This window comes from Gallinula chloropus (genome assembly GCF_964237585.1).
Source record: "Gallinula chloropus genome assembly, contig: HAP1_SCAFFOLD_153, whole genome shotgun sequence".
Taxonomy (NCBI): domain Eukaryota; kingdom Metazoa; phylum Chordata; class Aves; order Gruiformes; family Rallidae; genus Gallinula; species Gallinula chloropus.
The window spans coordinates 14,835-34,062 of NW_028168167.1; the positions used below are offsets into that span (position 1 = coordinate 14,835).

Here is a 19,228-nt window from a genome sequence, read left to right on the forward strand (position 1 = left end):
CTTAGGATTCAGGATAAGGACAGAGAGGGATCACCCTGCAATTACTGTCACGGGCAAAACAGACTCAGCACAGAATAAAGCAAACTAATTTATTACGTTACCACTACACACCCAGTGAAACCAGAGTCGGGTAATGAGAAGTGCGGTCAGATCTTAAAGCACTTTCCCCCCATCCCTTCCCTTCTTAGCAGACTTAAACTTCATTCCCGATTTTACTCCCTTCTTCGCCCGCAACATGGCGCGGGGAGGGGCAGGGAATGGGGAGTGGGGTTCCAGTCAGTTCCTCACAAGCTACTTTCTTTCTCCAGATCTTAACACACCCTTCCCCTGCTGCATCGTGGGGTCCCACCCACGGAAGACAGTCCTCCACGAACTTCTCCAGCGTGAATCCTCTCTATCGGGGAGTCATCTCCTCACCCCTTGCCTCAGCGCAGCTCCCTTCCATGGGGGGCTGACTTTCGGGCCCAGACTCCTCCGGCCTGGTACCCAGGGAGTCACAAGTTCCCCGGCAAACCTGCTGCGGCATGGATCGATCTCTCCGCAGGCTCTGGATGATCTCTGCTCCCCCTCATTATCCATGGGCTGCAGGGAGACAGCCTGCTTCACCATGGTCTTATCCATGGGATGCAGGGGAATGTCTCTCTGGCGCCTCATTCTTCCCCTCCCCCCCCTCGCTTCTTCCCTGGCCTTGGTGTCTGTGCAGCTTCTTACATCTCCTCACTCCATTGTCTGGTGGCAAAATGCACCTGCTTTAAGTTTTTTTTTCTCTCCTAAATGTGATTCCCAGAGGTGCTGTGACCATCGCCGATGGGCTCGACCCTGGTCAGCACGGACTCTGGCCTTGAATCGAGGGCCTCCAGAGACCTTATGGCTGCTTTTAGCTTCTAGCACCCAGCTACGCAAAACTGCGACAACTATCTCAGCAAGGACTGCCAATCCCTGATGCCACTGTTGTTACAGGAAGACAACGGACAGCGGGGGGTTAGCGGCAAATATATATATATATACATATTTAAAACCCACGTGTAGATTCAATACGTTACTGCTGCAGGTTTCATGGATAAAATGGAGAAATGCACTACTACAGTTCACAAGCACGACTACGCTTATCACAACCGCAAGAGACTCAACACAATGCACTGCTGCCCACACAGCAGAGTCACGCCACGCGGTATCACCGCCCGCGGGCAAGTCACAAGGTTCCGCATTACAACCACTGCAGGTTCGTGGAACTCGCTACTACAACTCACAAGCGCACTAAGTACAGTCACCCCAGACTACAATCTTAAAGCATATCAAATTTTCACTTACCCCTCTGCAGGTAAGGGTTCTCGTTAGCCGAGCCAGAATACTGGCCAAGGGGGAAGAGTCTCCTCCCAGATTTGGAGAAGCCGCTCCCGCTTTAAAGACGGAATCTGAGGGGTTTTATTTGCTTTTACGTCTTTGCCCACGTGACAGTAGGCAGGACTGTTCCAGGACTGGACAGTAGCACCTTCTATGTTTGTCATTAGCAGTGTTCCCCCTTATCTTATGCCCTATCTTTTTGCATATCTTTGTATTGTCTGGGCCCATTGAAGCCAAATGGAGGCCCCCTGGCTTGCCTTTATATTACTGGTAGGCAGCTGAATAGCGGTGTGATTGCTACTCAGGGTTTACTGTTTGTTGAAGGCATTCGAGGCTCAACCCAGGTTTCAGGTTTTGCATTATGCAGCGCTGCCCTGTTTAGTCTCTGTAAGCAGAGTTGTTTAGTCTCTATAAGTTGTTTAGTCTCTGTAAGCAGAGACTGAACTACAGCAGAGACTAAACAACTCAAGTTTGAGCTATTTACACAACTGCAGAGATGGGGTCTCAAGGCAACCCAAGGCTGAGCCGCTTGAACACCCCCCACCCCCACCACCACTCCCCCACCCGAGTGTCCTGGTGCACTAGACATTACAGAAACCTGTTTGTGGACCTCTGAGCCAGACGTTACCACAGTACTGACACATGTGGCAGATGCAGCTGGTCCACAGGTCACAGCATTGCCCTAAATTTGTGAAATAACTTCAAGCAGTCTGTAACGCATACTCTTTATTGTGTACCTACCAGAACATTCCCAAGCCTAAGCTATCCTCTTTCTTACAGAGCCATTCTCCAAACTGAAGCCGTGCTTGAAGAAATCAAAACTCAATAACCAGGTTGGTTATGAAGCAGGTATTCTTTATTGCATTGCTGGGCACACAGGGGATCACTCCTCCTAATGTGTGCACCGTTCAAGGCAAAACTTCCTAATTTTATACAAAGTAGCTTTACATATTCATTACATTTCTTTAGAAAAGGTTTGGTTATACAAATTATTTCCAGTAAGTCCTTTACATTAAGTCCTCCCAAACAGAACATGCACAGTGACATTCAGGTGGTCTTCTGGTGATCTTCAGGGATGAAGGCTGGATGTCTTCCTCTCACTTAACTTTTTACCTCTTCTTTCAGGGCATGCTCTTTGTGTTTTTCTTCATGGTCTTACAAGCATCATCTTGTTAAAACTAGTTTCAACCTCAAGCAGGATGCACGTAAACAATTACAACATATTACCCTTTCTCCGATTGGTTACTAAATTACAATGGAGTTATCAGAAACATGCTATTCTACCAAGTTATGTTAGCTCATTACTTCCTTATCTCTAAGGTTGTTCCGCTTCTGCAGTTCAACTATGCAGCTCTTTTTATTAAAATTACACTAAGGATATATAAAATCACTTAATTTTATGCCAATTTCTTTATCTCAAAGCAACTCAGATAGTTTTCCAGGAAAACATTCTGGATCATGAAGTTGTTCTGAATCAGAAGTTCAAAGAGCAACAGCTGTCTCCTGAACTGTTACAGGCATGATTTAGCTACCCAAGTATTGCATACTGCACCATGTAAGAGTTTCTGGAGCATCTTGGTCATTGATATGAGACAGGTGGACACAGTACCTCAACTACAGCTTTGTGTCCTCCTGAGGCAGCATCTGTCATGGCAAATGAATCCTGTCTTTGGTATCTGAAGAGTGATTGTCCTGGTTCTAGCCAGGCCAGTGTTAACCTCCCCGGTCTTACAATTTATATAAAAACTACTTTTGTTTGTTTTTTTCTCCAATATACAGACATGAAACAGTAACTGAAGGCATAATTGTGGTTACTGTATAAGTGAAATTATTAAGTATTTACTTAGTCCAACTTTCAGGGGACTGTGTCTTCAGACAGTTCCTTAAGTTGTGTCTCTCTTGCCTGGGAGTTCAACAGCTGTAATTTACAGGAATACCTTACCTGAACTGTTGCATTATTAATTTCAGGTAGTTTATTAGAGCTGGTGTTCCCATGGAGACAGGGTTTTGATATTCATTGCACATTATACTGCTACTATTCTATGAACTCTGTGAAAATAATCAGTATTAATTATATGCATTTTCTATTCAAATTGCTTGATAAATGTGATATGATGGTGACACTATTCAATTTACAAGCAAGTATTAGCTACCTTTTTCCAGACTATGTTGCAATGACTACTTTCAAGCATTTAATATGTTGATCCATGAAGATCTTCAGGAAAAGAGGGAAAAATATGACCTTTGGAAGAAGGGGGAGGTGTCTTGGGCCGACTATAGGAATTTCGTGAGATCATGTAGGGAGAAAGTCAGAAGGACTAAAGCTGAACTGGAACTCAGACTGGCCAGTTCTGTAAAAGATAATAAAAAATCCTTCAATAGGTACATTAACAGTAAGAGAGTCAAGGAGAATCTCCAGCCCTTATTGGATGCTGAGGGAACGTTAGTGACAAGGGATAAGGACAAGGCTGAGGTCCTTAATTCCTTCTTTATCTCAGTCTTTAATAATACAGTTGGATATTCCCTGAGTACTCATCCTCAGGAACTGGCTGGCAGAGAGGGGAGGAATAGCAAAATTCCCATGGTTAAGGAGGAAATGATTAGCGACCTACTTGGCCAGTTAGATACCCACAAGTCAATGGAGCCAGTTGGGATTCACCCGAGGGTGCTGAGAGAACTGACAGATGTGCTTGCCAAACCCCTTTCCATCATCTATCAGCAATCCTGGCAGACTGGGGAAGTTCCACTCGACTGGAGGCTGGCAGATGTTACCCCCATATATAAGAACAGCCGGAAGGAGGATCCGGGGAACTACAGGCCTGTCAGTCTGACCTCAGTCCCGGGGAAGATCATGGAGAGGGTCATCTTGGGAGCTATCATGCAGCACATGTGTGATGGCCAGGGGATCAGGCCCAGTCAACATGGGTTTACAAAAGGTAGATCCTGTCAAACTAACCTGATCACCTTCTATGACAAGGTGACCCGCTTAATGGACAAGGGGAAGGCTGTGGATGTGGTCTACCTGGACTTCAGTAAAGCCCTTGACACGGTTTCTCACAGCATTGTGATTGAGAAACTGGCTGCCACGGGCCTTGACAGGTGGACCCTCAATTGGATTAAAAGCTGGCTGGCTGGATGGGCCCAAAGGGTGGTGGTGAATAGAACAAAATCCAGCTGGGGGTTGGTCACAAGTGGCGTCGCCCAGGGCTCAGTCCTGGGTCCAGTCTTGTTCAACATCTTTATCAATGACCTTGATGAAGGGATTGAATGCTCCCTCAGTAAGTTTGCAGATGACACTAAACTAGGAGGAAGTGTTGATCTGCCTGAGGGTAGGAAGGCTCTTCACAACGAGCTGAACAGACTGGACAAACGGGATGAAGTTTAACAAGGCCAAGTGTAGAGTGCTGCACATGGGACATAACAACCCCATGCAGCGCTACAGGCTTGGGGGAGACTGGCTGGAGAGCTGTCAGGCAGAGAAGGACCTGGGGGTGTTGGTCGACTGCAGGCTGAATATGAGCCAGCAGTGTGCCCGGGCAGCCAAGAAGGCCAATGGCATCTTGGCTTGTATCAAAACCAGTGTGGCCAGTAGGTGTAGGGAGGTAATTGTGCCCCTGTACTCGGCACTGGTGAGGCCACACCTTGAGTACTGTGTGCAGTTCTGGGCTCCTCACCATAAGAAGGACATTGAGGTCCTCAAGCGAGTGCAGAGAAGGGCAACGAGGCTGGTGAAGGTGCTGGAGGGGAAATCCTATGAGGAATGGTTGAGGGAGCTGGGGATGTTTAGCCTGGAGAAGAGGAGGCTGAGGGGAGACCTTATCACCACCTACAACTACATGAAGGCAGGTTGTAGAGCGGTGGGCGATGGTCTCTTCAGCCAGGTGACAGGAGATAGAACAAGGGGAAATGGCATGAAGTTGTGCCAGGGCAGGTTTAGATTGGATATTCGAAAAAACATTTTTGCTGAAAGAGTTGTCAGGGCCTGGAACAGACTGCCCAGGGAGGTGGTTGAGTCACCTTTCCTGGATGTGTTCAGAAAAAGGGTTGATGAGGTACTTAGGGATATGGTTAAGCATAGGATGGGAATGGTTGGACTTGATGATCTTCAAAGGTCTCTTCTGACCTTGTGATTCTGTGATTCTTTTGCTTTCTAAATGGCATAGTTAGTGTAAGAAAAGTTAATGTAGGAATACAACAGAAGTTCAAAAAATAAGAATGACCTCTCTACTGGCTATGTCTAAAACTACTTGTACTACAATGTTAATTTTCAGAGTTAAAATTTGCAATTACTTGATAACATCCAGAGGAGCAACAAATGCTTTAAATTGTTTGGGCTTTATTGAGGCTGTGAACTCCATGAACTATGAACTTCATGAAGAATGTCAGATTCATCTCTGCCTAAATGGAATTCGGCCATCAGGTTTCAATGGATGGAAATGCATAGGACATTACGTCAGTGACAACTTGAAATACAGAAAGAAAGGCACCACTGTTTTCCTTTTATTTATTTTGGTTTGGTTTTGATATATAGAGAAAACTCTTAATATATTAGAAAGTCAAAGCTTCACAGGCCTTCACTTGATATTTCTAGTAAAATACAGGACGTAAACATAGTGTTGGATAAAATTAGGCATCCTCATTCTGTAAAGATATTTCTTTGCATTCTTATATATACTAAGTTCTACCTTATTCTGTAACCAAGTAACCATATGAAAGTGGCCAAGACAGAAATCTTAAAAAGGAAGGTTGTTTTTCTAATTTGTTTAGGTACCACCTAACATGTTGCAGGTGCTATCGTGAAGGAAATACGTCTCGAACTGTGGTACAATTGACACTTCTAGCCAAGGGCTCAGAGGACATTAATCTCACATCTCTTCTTAAATTTATACAAAAGAAAATGCTAAAAGAAAAAAGAAAACAAATAATGTAGTACATAGAATGTTAGTATTGCCATCAGCTGAGGAACACGTTGCCATCATCAGGCCTTGCAAAGGGATGTGCTATTTCCTCTGTTGTATCATTCTTTTCTAGCTACATTTCCTGGACTGAGCAATGAAAGACTAAATAACACTGAAATTCATCGGTACTTTCATTCCATAAACATTAGTAACCAGTAAAGTCAGCTTAGAAATATGATTTATTCAGCAGTGACATTACTAAGGAGACTACAAACATTACTGTGAGTGAGAGGTTTTATGAAATGTTTTTCCATTGAACGCCAATCTCATTATGACTTCTGAAATTCAGTCAAAAATTACATTCTTCAGCACAAAGATGAAAATTTCCATCAGGATGCATCTTAAGCTGAGCAAAAGAAAATGTGGCTGGATTTCCCTTATGCTATAAAAATACACTCAATATTTTATTTACTTTTAAAAGGGAATTGGGAGAAAATCTCTTTCCCAGCATGAGTATTGCATTGGATAGGTTTCATAGAAATTAACTGGTAGCGTACCTAAAAAAAAAAATCATTATCAGTGTGTTTAGTATTAGCAATGAGAACTGCCTGCTTTAAATAGGCTGATATGCAGCTAAACAAGTTTATATTTTGATATCTGAAACAGGATTTACTCCCCCATAAGAAATACTTGCAAAAAACAATGAAAGCAAGAAACCCTAAAACTTCTGCAGAAATTACAACTGAAATATATCTGGAGGAAAAATGGATACCCTATTTTCACAGCACAGACCCAAACACCTACAATTTTCTTAGTTTTCATGGACGGGTAGTTTTTGCTCATTCAAAATCTTAAAAGGTTTTTTTAATATATGCATGTGTGTGTATATATATCACAGAATCAAAGAATCACAAGGTCGGAAGAGACCTTTGAAGATCATCAAGTCCAACCATTCCCATCCCTAAGTACCTCATCTCCCCTCTTTTGAAGCACATCCAGGGAAGGTGACTCCACCACCTCCCTGGATAGCCTGTTCCAGGCCCTGAAAAGTCTTTCAGCAAAAAATTTTTTTCTAATATCTAATCTAAACCTGCCCTGGCACAGCTTCATGCCATTTCCCCTTGTTCTATCTCCTGTCACCTGGCTGAAGAGACCATTGCCCAACTCTCTACAACCTGCCTTCATGTAGTTGTAGGTGGTGATAAGGTCTCCCCTCAGCCTCCTCTTCTCCAGGCTAAACATCCCCAGCTCCCTCAACCATTCCTCATAGGATTTTCCCTCCAGCCCCTTCACCAGCCTGGTTGCTCTTCTCTGCACTTACTTAACAACCTCAATGTCCTTCTTATGGTGAGGAGCCCAGACATACTTGTATGTGTGTGTGTCTGTGTGTGTGTGTGTGTGTGTGTGTGTGTGTGTGTATATATATATGTCTTTGCAACCACAAAAGTAGACATAAAGAAGAAAGACCATTAGACATCAGATCAGTGACGTTTTACCCACAGTGTCTCTGTTTCCTGTATATAGTATTTAATAGTATTTTTGGTATCACCTTCTACTGGGTAGAATAACACAAAGTTTGCCTGCTGCTTTTGTCTAAAAGGAGATTACTAAAAATATTTTTTTTTTAAATGAATATCTATTCCAGACATTATATTGAATAATTACAACTTAAATTAGTCTTGATTATCCTCAGCTTATAAATTAAAAATTGGCCTTGTCAAAAGAGCATTTGTAAAATTTAAGGTAACATTTCAAATTGCTTTGTTGAACTCTAAATCACCTAGTGAGACTTACTGAGATGTTTGCAGTCTAAATCTATGTGTGCCTAAGAGTCTGTGTGCATGTGTGTACAGACAGTGTTTATATCACTGATAAAATATTATATATGTACTTATTTAACTGCTAAAATACAGATGTAGACATCTGGCTTCTAACAAAAATTCTTTTATAGGTACAGAGCCTAAGGAGTAGAATATTACTCATTCGGCATCCACAATTGCTGGATATATTTACAGCTTGTGTATAGGATTAACTACTGCAGCATTTATGGTTAATGGCAGCGATTAAATTTAAGTCTTCTAAATGCAGAAAATCAAAGAACCAGTATAAACTATAAACAAACTCTTTCATCCTGGATGCCTCCACATATGGAGACTTTGCTTCTACTTCAGAATTTTCAGTACACTCATGTAAGAATTACACATTAATCAGAAGCCAACACAACTCAAATCTAAAATTTGATCATCAGGAATTTCAAATGTGTTTCAGCTCCAAATCATAAACAAATAGATTTAGTTCTGAAGTACATGTGTGTATGTCGGAGAAAGACAGGTATTGACCTATAACAGTCAGTTGATACCTAGGGAAGCATTTGACTGCACAGTTAACCACTCTCCAGAAGTAGTTCCTTCTTTTTCTCACCAGCTCCCTTTCTCAGTACTTAATATGGGTGAACTTTATGAATATTTGGTAGCTAAACTTCAGTTGAGTTTAATCATGAGCACACAGAAAATAAGCACGGTGAAGTAACATCTACATTGTCTGTGTCTTAACTTTAAGTGTTTTCTTCATTTGCCATAAGGTTAACTTTTATGTGATATTTTCAGAGCATTTGAATTTTTGTTTTGTTTTTCTTCAACTGAAAGTCTTTAAGCCAAAATGAAACCTCAACTTTATTTAAAATATATTGTTTCAGAGGACAAGTTTCTTGTATATCAGAAAATAGACAAATTATATATTTTCTTTCAAGCAACTTTTTTAGGAGACATTGCTGTTACTGAGATCTTTTATAAAAACTGAAAATACTGTGGTCCAATGAAAATCTATTCATCATTTCATCTGTAATTTTCTTTTTTTTTTGTGAATTCTGCTAAAAGGAATGCAATAGATGATGTAATTTTTTTCTTGTTTCAGTGATTTCCTCCATGTGCCACATTCACTAACTCCTTCTATGCTTCCTTATGTGGAAAATGCTGGGAAATGTTGCTTTTGCAAATTGAAAAGGGTTATTGCATTGATGACTTGAAAGGTGAAGGACTCAGGCTGCCTCATCATCAATCCTTTGTAGAGGAATTTAGGAAGATACGGAAGTTTTGCTGTTAATTGTGTTAAAAGAATTATGGCGCAACCTATCTCTCAATTAGAATACACAGCCCTGTTAATGGATGCAGATGAAATTTGTATCCATACATCGGACAATTCTATAAGTGGTTGAATTGTGACTCAGGTAATGAGGTGGAATGTAAGTTATCTGGCTCCACAAACAGGTTTCTGCCATGTTCAGGTTATCAGGTGATTTATTGGGGGGGGGGGGGGGGGTGGTGTGTGGTTTGACTCAATTTTGTATTACTTTGGGGCCTTGTTCCAGAGGAGATAGCTCATGGGAAAGGTGCTGCTGCATAATTAAAACTGAAGCCTGGATGGGGACTCTGGATTCCTTCAACAAACTTTAGGTCCTAATTAAGCCCCACTATTCAGACAACAAACGTGTGTCCCGGACAAAAGGAATATTTATAACTTGGTACCCTGACAGACATGAAAGCGCCTAAGTTGAGCTCATAAATTTTGAAAAACTTAATCCATAGGGAAACAGGGGAGGGAAACTTTTACTTCACGTGTTCTTGTGATACCTATGGTGTTAATTAATGTTCATCAAATGTTAACAGTTATTATTGATTATTGGAAATGTCAATTGTTTGAATGTTTTGATTGTAGCTATTGGACTATTGTGCACACACTTTTCTTTTCCTTCCTCCTTACTTTACCCCTGTCCTCTACCCATCATGGAGCACCATCTATAAGATGGCAATATTGAGCCACGGGGTGGTATGAAAAACTGTGTCCCTCAACAAATGCCTGTAGCAGTGGACTTATGACTCAACATTGCTGAAATATTGCACCTCTTGCTATTACTGCTATTTGTGATAAAGGGGGCTTGCTAATAAGATGCTTGTAAAGGGTTGAGGAGGACTCGCTAACAGGATGGTTTGAAGTGCCATAGTGGTTATGTCAGAGGTGACCACAAATAAACAATGTCTCAGTTGAACAACTCTAGTGTTTCTAGTGTAGTTAGTCCGGAGTGATTAGTGTTCTTGGAATAATTTAATGTGGACCAAGGACTGATAAGAAGGAAACATCCCAATTATAGTTGCCCACCTGGAACAACCACAACTACACATGTGCCAGGGGAAGGAGGTGAAAAGTTCAACCTGATGAAGACTTTGAGCCTTCATCACTGAGACCCCCAATGACCACTACCATGAGGCAGTGTGCAGATGCAATTGGGAGGAGTTTATGGAAATCACCTCTTGGAACTCATTTTAACACGAAGCGGGACAGGTTATGAATATGTATAGGTGTATGAGGTAACCTAATGATTTCGGACGGGGATATAGTATAAAAATGCTACAAACTCTGACCAAAGGGGTGTCTACTTTGTTAGGTCCCCTGCTCTTGCAAGAACGTATAATAAATTACTGCTTCACTAACGTGTCTACCACAAGTCCTTTCTTAGGACCACTGGCATTTCTAACACTTACCACTATTTTTTTTACATGAAAAATGCATAGGGCATGTTCTAATAAGGTCTTAAGTTTCGTGGAGAAGAGCACTGGAATAGGCTGCCCAGGGAGGTGGTAGAGTCTCCTTCACTGGAGATATTCAAGTCTCGTCTGGATGCCTATCTGAGTGATATGAGCTAGGGAGCTGCTTTGGCAGGGGGGTTGGACCCAATGATCTCTTGAGGTCCCTTCCAACCCCTACGATTCTGTGATTCTGTGATTTGAATGAACAACCTGTGAGTTACCTTGACTTCATTTGTTCCAGGATAAATCTATTGACTTGTGATTGTCAATCACAATTCTTCCACAACAAAATGTTTTCTAAAATTCTAAATATTTCCAATTAAAAAAACCCCAAACAGCCCTCAGTGTCTGTTTCAGACTCTGCTGGCTATTATTGTGCCTAAGTTTCTATATCTTAATACACTCTTCTATATTAGTTCCTATATTTTATTCTGGATTATTTTTTCCTCAAGAGAAAGCAAGCTGACTATTTTATCCTCCTGACTGACTATCTTATGGTTATGCTATAGTCCATTTAAAGCATGGATTTTAAGCCACACTAATGTGCAATTGCATAAATGCAAACACATGGAAATACTACCTCAAGAGCAATTTCAACTATTAATGCAAGGGAAGATTAAACACAGGGTATTTGGGTATGCAGTACTACAAGCCCAATTGAACAGACAATTGCCAATGAACCTTTAAAAGTAGTTCTAGCACACATATAAAATAATTGCATATACAATTTGGCTTTGTCTTGCATTGTGCTTCATGGATTTATTTTTAAATAATAATTTACTTCTTACAGTATTGCTTCTTTCTGAGAAAATCATAATTCTTTTGGGTTTTATTTGTTTCCATGTAATTGGATTTATGATTTCTTTCTTTTCAGTTCTAACATGACAGCATTTTTTTTCCCCAGATAAGAAAAAAAATACTACTAGGGAAGAATTTACTAAATAACTTTTATGTGTGTTTGTATTCATCAGTAACATTCTTGCAGTCTTCCAAAAAGAGTATATTTAGATAAAATTTCATAACTGGTCCATAAATAAATATATTTTTTAAACTTCTGTATTTTTTCTAAATATGTATTTTGTTTCTATCAGAACACATATGCAAAGGCATAGGAGTAAGAGAAACTAGAAGACTTTTGATACAAAATAATTTTGAAAACATACAGGTATCATCACTAGACAGTGTGGGCTCTTGACAACAAGTACTTTTGGTCCTAAAGCACTGAGCAAGCTGGGGAAAGCAGTTTCAACAAGTGTCTTTTTGTGCTTGACAAGAGAAAGGCACTAATCTGTACCCAACTTTCTATTTTGCCCAATCCACTGCCTAATGGAGGTGTATGAGCGGTTACAGAGCTGGTAGACTAAATTTAGCTCTTCAGAGTTGGCCTTAATTTGAAATTTTCCATGGCCTGAGCTTGCCTTTAACAAATACCAGTGAGTGACTCAAATTACACTACTTTGATCTTTTAATTTAGCGGATACACCTTGGATAGATGCATATGTAGCTCACTCAATATGCATTAAACAATGCAGGGAAAAATAATGACTGAGCATTCTTCACCCCTCTCTCTTTCATCCATGGCTCTCACAGCATGTCTGCCAATGTCGGATGATAGAAGTGAGGCTTCAGATCTATTCAGCCTTCCAGTTAGATCAGGACTGTGTCTATTCCAGGTTGTGCAATCTGAAAAAAAACAATGCATCCTGAGGTCTTGTTTAAACACGAACAAATTAATCACCTACCTCTTTAAGTAGGAAATGTTCCATTCAAAATTGCCACTGACAAATGGGTTTCGGGAAGCTTGATGGTAGTTTGTGTTGTTTTTTATTTCTTGCTATTTGTGGTAAAGGAAGACAGGGTGAGTTAATTTGGGAAAGAATGGATGGGAGAGATGAGATGCAGCTAATTTAGAAGCTCTGTAAAACTGTTTCTTTTCCTTGTACCACTTATGACAGGAAAGCAAATGCATACTTATAATAACTCTGTTGGCATCAGAGGAATTATACTGTGGAATAATTTGACCTTCAAAAACCAGATTTCCATCTCCTTACACCTTTCTGAAGTCACAGAAATACACTCTGAATAAACACAATAATTCTGGTATTTTTTTGGCTTGTATCTAATTCCCATGTAGAATTAAGTTATTAATTGGTGAAGTTATTAAAATGTGTGATGACCGTACTACCTCAAATCAATCCCCTCATTACTACATCACAATGAATAGTGTTTAAAATATTGTACCTCTTTGATATTGATTAAATATTGGCAAGGCATTATATGAGATTAAATAAATGCACTTTAAAGGCATTTGTCACATTGTCATGTGGTTAGTTCCACTTTTATTAAAATACAAGTTTCAAATATGCATAAAGATGTTTCAATTTGCCTTTATTATTATTTATTTATTGTTATTTATTACAATTTACTTGGTTGAAATGTAACATTTTATTTGGATTATTGTTTACTTTACATTAAGGTCAAAAAGTTCTTGGAGGCCATGTAGGATATTGCTATCTTTTTTCAGGCACCAATAGATACCTGTTATTCCTCAGCTGAATCCCAGCCTGACACTAGTGCTGATATTCCCAGAGGAACCCAGCTAGCTTTTCAGTTGAAGAGTCAGTAGGATGTCAATTCAACTACCTACACACCAGTGTCTAGTGTTATTCGAGACTCCTCTATAAACCTCCTGTGACCTCCAGGAGTTGCATCAGTAAGGTAAAAATCTCTCCAGGGCCCTGCATTCTCTCTGCCACTTCCATGCCAATGTGTGGGATTAGCTCTAGAGCACCTTGAATGTCACTGAAGAAAAGATTGTTTACAAGGCTAAAGATCTAGTTCAAGGTTTGAAATCCCAGTGGTTTCTGAGCAGCCTCAACTATTCGGTGACAACCACTTACCATTTAACTAAAAAATTCTCTGGTCAAGTAGGGAACCTCTATTTGATGTTTATTGAGACAACAAACTACATATTGTGCTCTAAACTTGATATAGTGGCAGATATTTGGCATTTCTCTTCTTCTGTCGTCCGTCTAGGTTCTTCTCTGTTTAATCTCTTGGGGTGATTCCATTTAGTGTCATCAGAGACTGCCTAACATGCATTGACAAGTTGGATACAATTTATTTGCCTCTCTGTAGGTATTTAGAGCAATATAAGATACTCTGATGTATCGTGGTATTTCACCTGACTGCCAGCTTCCACTCTGGTAGTTTTTAGTCTTTCATATGTCTGGGATGGTATCAAAACAGTTCCTTTTGTATAATAAAACAAATTCCAGAAAAAATGGGGATTTCATATCTACCTGAGTTCTGGATTTTTTTTTTTCCCCCTGCTGCCTAAGACTGCAGCATAGCCAGGGTTTTTTTTTTCAGTTGTCTATGGAAACAGGACAAGGGCCAATGGCTTCAAGTTGAAGCATAGGAAGTTCCGTGCCAATATGTGGAAGAACTTTTTCACAGTGAGAGTGACAGAGCCCTGGAATAGGCTGCCCGGGGGGTTGTGGAGTCTCCATCTCTGGAGATATTCAAGACCCATCTGGACGCCTACGTGTGCAATATGCCCTAGGGAGCTGCTTTGGCAGGGGGGTTGAACCCGACGATCTCTGGAGGATCCTTACAACCCCTACCATTCTGGTACTAGATAGTACATATCAGGGACTAGATAGTGATAATAAAGTCTACCATTGTGATCCACTCACTTTTTACACTAATTGTTCACAGTAGGTAAATATCTGGGCTGCAAATTATGAAAACAGCATAAGACATTAATATTTTGTTTAGTAGCTTTTGATTCTTGGGGGTTGCTAACAGAAGACTTACCTATGTAAAATATTTTACAATATTTAAAAAAAAATCTACCTGTAAGAAAATTTTAGTTATTCACTTTTCTGAACCCTCCAAAATAGTAAATTGAGGAATTAAAATAAGCATGGAAGGAATAGATGTCCAAAATTCTGACTAAAGGTCATGTCTTATTCAGCCACTCTGAAATAACAAGAATAAATGCATTATGCAATTTGTAGATAATATGTCTTTACATTTCTTGCATTACATGAAAGTTATATTACAAAGTATTCATATTTTGGCAAAACGCATCCAAATGATGGATAGAAACGATTTCTCACCAATTAGTGATTCTGCTTTGCAGCCACTGTTCCAGTGATCTGCCTTCCAAAGTTATTTTGGAGGAATATAAAGATTAAAAACCCCAAACTCAAACTATTAAAATGTAAGCTATTTATTTATTCCTGTCCTTTGTAAAATTAAGATAATGCAGCTATATAAATATCTATCACTTGAACAGAAGAAATTGTTGTGCAAGGCTATTTATAAGCAATGAATCCAGTGCATTCACAGAGCTACATAATATTATAGATTCATGCTACTACACGGCTATTTTGATTTTGCAAATTATTATTTAATTTTTCCTCAAAAGTGTCAAAACCCACATCTTTTATACCTCGAAAGCATATTTAGAATGTGAGGCATTCCACTGCATTTAAGCACTTCACAATTCCGTACCACGGTACGAGAAAATCTCTGCTTAATTATCCCATTTAACTTGTGTAGTAATTGCATTTTACAGTATGTGTAGCACACTCATTGTTAACATGAAAAAAAAATAGTCACCAAACTCTAAATAAGTTCTGTTAAACGTTTAAGCTTACATTGGGTATTCAGATGATTGGTAAGTTATCCAGATGTTTATATTTCAGTCATAATTGCGGCCACATGGGCTGTGTTTGGTTTTTAGGGAACTAGCAGCCCAGAATCCATATCCAGTACAAACTACAAATGAAGTCAAGCTATATCCTGATGTTTTAGGAGGTTTTATGGGGTTTCTTCTATATCTAATTCCTTTAAGATCATTGCCCAGAGGCAAATGGACCCTTATCATGCTTTTTGTGCTATACCATAATTTTAAAAGCATTAAATAGGGGTGGGAAAAAAAGTGCATTTATTTTTACTGCATGCATCATTGCTTAATACATTTTCATTCTTAGGGACCTATAAAATGCTAGGCTGCTGTAAACAAATATAATAACAGTTTGAAGAGGAAAGCAGATTCATGTTATTTTATGCTGTTTCATTTACAAGTGCACAGATTCTGTGTATATGTATACATCACACATTTTAATACATTCAAGGAGACAATTGACTCAGTGAGGCAGCATCATGAGACAACTTTTAGCTGCTAAAAGGAATAATAGCTGACAAGGACTGCTACTGAAAGATCCAATAGGTCAAACAATTTTAAAAAAGTAATATAAATATATTTTTTGAAAAATAATATATATATAAAAAGAAAAAAATCAGACACCAAAGAACATGTTGTAAATAATAATAGTTGATAAAAGACAGCTTCTGGCCTTTTGGGAAGAATGGAAGGGGAATGGAGGAAGATAAAGGCATTCACTGCTTATGCTTCTGATAACAGCAGAGAGTAAAGTGAGACTGTCAGTACACTGTTTGCAGTAAATAAATATAACCATGTTGGCAGCAGTCAGGCTAAGTTTGATATGTTAAGTCATTTTAGAGGAGACTGCCACTGAGATTTCCAACCTGCTCTTATGCTTTAAATGGCTGATATAACATTTGTTAACATATTCAAACTTTGGCAGGCTTTTCCAAACCAAAGAAAGCTTGTGAAACTTTAGAATATTACCTGTCACTGCTTGAATGCATTTCACTGCTTGAATGCATTCCACAGATTTTTAAACTTCTTTATGTTAATTCCATGTCTGCAACTCAAGATTATTTCACAAGGCAAAGCAGGGGAACAATTACACGTAGTCATATAACACCACTGAAATGACTGAAATGTGCTTAACACACCTGTGGGACTGGCAGATATGACACAAGACCTGCAGGACAACTGGGCCATCTGTGGGTGGCAAGTATCTGCCACATGTGTTAACATGCCGTATCTCAAGTATCACCATGTTCAGCCACTGTAATTACACAACTGCACTCTTAGTAAGAATCAGGTAGGTAGCAGATGTTACTCTAAGATAGACCCTGAAATCTCCCTAAAGATTACGTTTTTCTATCCACACAAATAGTGACTATGCTGGGTTGGCTCTGTGTTTGTACCTTATGTGCACAAGCAGAGCCAGAAGTTAAGCATGCTGAAGTGTAGCACTAAGAGCTGGTTATGCCCAGACAAGGTGTTTTCTGTCTACAAGGACCTCATAGGAAGATGTTTCTTTAAAAAACTCTTTGGACTTTGGCTCTAAAGCCTGTAAGGCACCCTTTCAGACAGGGACAAGGTACTGATGAAGGTGTGACTTATTCCATTGCACTGTTATTTAGGGGTGATATCACTGAAGGTTGTAAGGTTACACAAATCCAAACCATTGGCAGAAGAAAAAAAGAAATAGGTCAAATGAATTGTGTAAAAGTAGTAGTTTTATTGTAATTACCTTTCTTCCATTTTCTGAGTTAAATATTTCTTAAAAAATTGCACATGGATGATTTCAGCAAGACTGCATTCATTCCCATGTACTCCTTCACTGAAGGAGTAAATGAATTTATTACTATTTTTTTCCATGTTCAGAACTATATTGATCAGGTTATGTAAAAGGAAAAATATGACCCCAAAATAACTAATTGGTTATATATTGTGTCACTCTGATAACTAATATTTTCAAGAAAAAAGTACTCACATATCAACAGAATGTATAACATTTTCAACTGGCAGTAGACCTATTTTGGGATCCAAGCACTTTCTGTCATCTAGATAATGTTATAATTCAGTCTTGATAATCAGACGTAGTCTATTCTTCCCCAGATACTAATGTCATCAATTTGGTATCTCCTAGTTTTCCCAGGAGAGTTAGAGTAATGGCTTTGAAGATTGAATTTGACTGAGAAGTTTAGAGTAACAAAAAGAACACAAAGAAAATCAGAAGTTTGGAGATATGTTTTATAGCTATCCTAAATGAGTTAATGATATTTTTATCCTTCGAGGGGGGGCATTATTTACACTAACCTAAGCCAGGACCAATCTCAAAAATTATCACGCAGTTCCCACTTAGTAAATCATAAGGAAAACTTCTTTAAGAGCAGGACCTCAGTCTGAAAGAATAAGGAAAACAACTCTTCAGTAGAGTATTATACCATTCTTTGTCATAACTTAACTTTTGCCTAGCTGCAAAGTCTCAAGTCACAAGAGACATTGGCATGGAGTTGAATTTACAAATCTGTGTCATTCACTTTGCAGCCCTGTAATATAAAACGAAAAAAGTTGATACCTATTGTAATCCATAAAGTCTAACTCGATGAGTTTGAAACCAAAACAAAACACAGGGAATATTTTAAGAACCTATCCTCAAGTGAATGTTAGTACTCAAGGAAACTCTTAGTTGCACCTGTGATAGCAAACTAAGCTAGCCTCAAGGCAATGTAGCATAGAACAACCTATGTTGGTAGTCTTAAACTCTCTGATTTTCCAAAACGAGAACTAATGCTGAAGTTGTTCCGTGCCCCATGTCTACTTCTGAAATAGGCCCATGATCAAAATCCATGTGAAAGACCCTTCTAAAAGTACCTCAGGAGAGATGATCAAATTTCAGCGCTTGAATTAATTCCTTGCTACTGTTTAATTAATGATTACAGAAATACCATAGTTACTAAAATACTAAAGTTCAATGCTTTTAGTTTCAATACAAGGTAATAGTATGAACTCATCTATAACAGTGCATCCTTCCTGGTCTGGAAATAAGCACGTTGTATTTTTGCATGGCTGGATTCTGGTGAGGAAGGGGGGCTGCAGGGGTGTCTTCTGCAAGAAGCACCTAGAAGCTCTCTGCAGGCCCGACAGAGCAAACACCAGCCGGCTCAAGGCCGAAGTCATTATTGATCAAGGCAGAACCAATAAACGATAGTCATAGTGCCACTGTGAATCACATTTAAGAAATAAAAAAACACTAGCAGCTGCTTTTTGCCACCAAAGAAGGGAGTGAGAAGATGTAAGAAACTGTGCAGACGCCAAGGCCAGTGAAGTGGGGGTGGGAGAAGGCGCCTAAAGATCTGGTTGTACTACTCATTATCTGGTTTCACCTCGTGTGTAGTGCAGTGTAATAAATTAGATAGTTTTGTTTCCTTTATTCCATGTTGAGTCTGTTTTGTCCTTGACACTAACTGCGGAATGATCTCTCCCTGTCCTTATCCTGACTCCTAAGCCTCTCAATATATGTATTTTCTCACCTGTTCAGCTGAAAAGGGGAGTGATAGAGCGACTCTCATGTGTGTTTGGCCTCCAGCCAGGGTCAAACCACCACAGGCATCATGCTTTTTTCAGTCCTTTCTCACAGTGTAATGACTGAGGCTGCTGCAGCCCCTGTTGTTGCCAGCACCTTGGGCACCTGCACTGGTGCAGTAGTAAGCACCCGTTCCTCCACT

General features: G+C 39.6%; 1 pseudogene across 1 annotated transcript in view; it reads left to right on the plus strand.

Annotated features, from left to right (window-relative positions):
• Nucleotides 1-1,065: 1,065 nt before the first annotated feature.
• The window catches only part of LOC311204737, a 34,381-nt pseudogene continuing 16,218 nt past the window's right edge, over nucleotides 1,066-19,228 (plus strand). The window contains exons 1-2 of the transcript in view: nucleotides 1,066-1,321; nucleotides 2,125-2,193. The product of the transcript in view is annotated as an uncharacterized misc_RNA (transcript). The remainder of the gene's footprint in view (nucleotides 1,322-2,124; nucleotides 2,194-19,228) is intronic.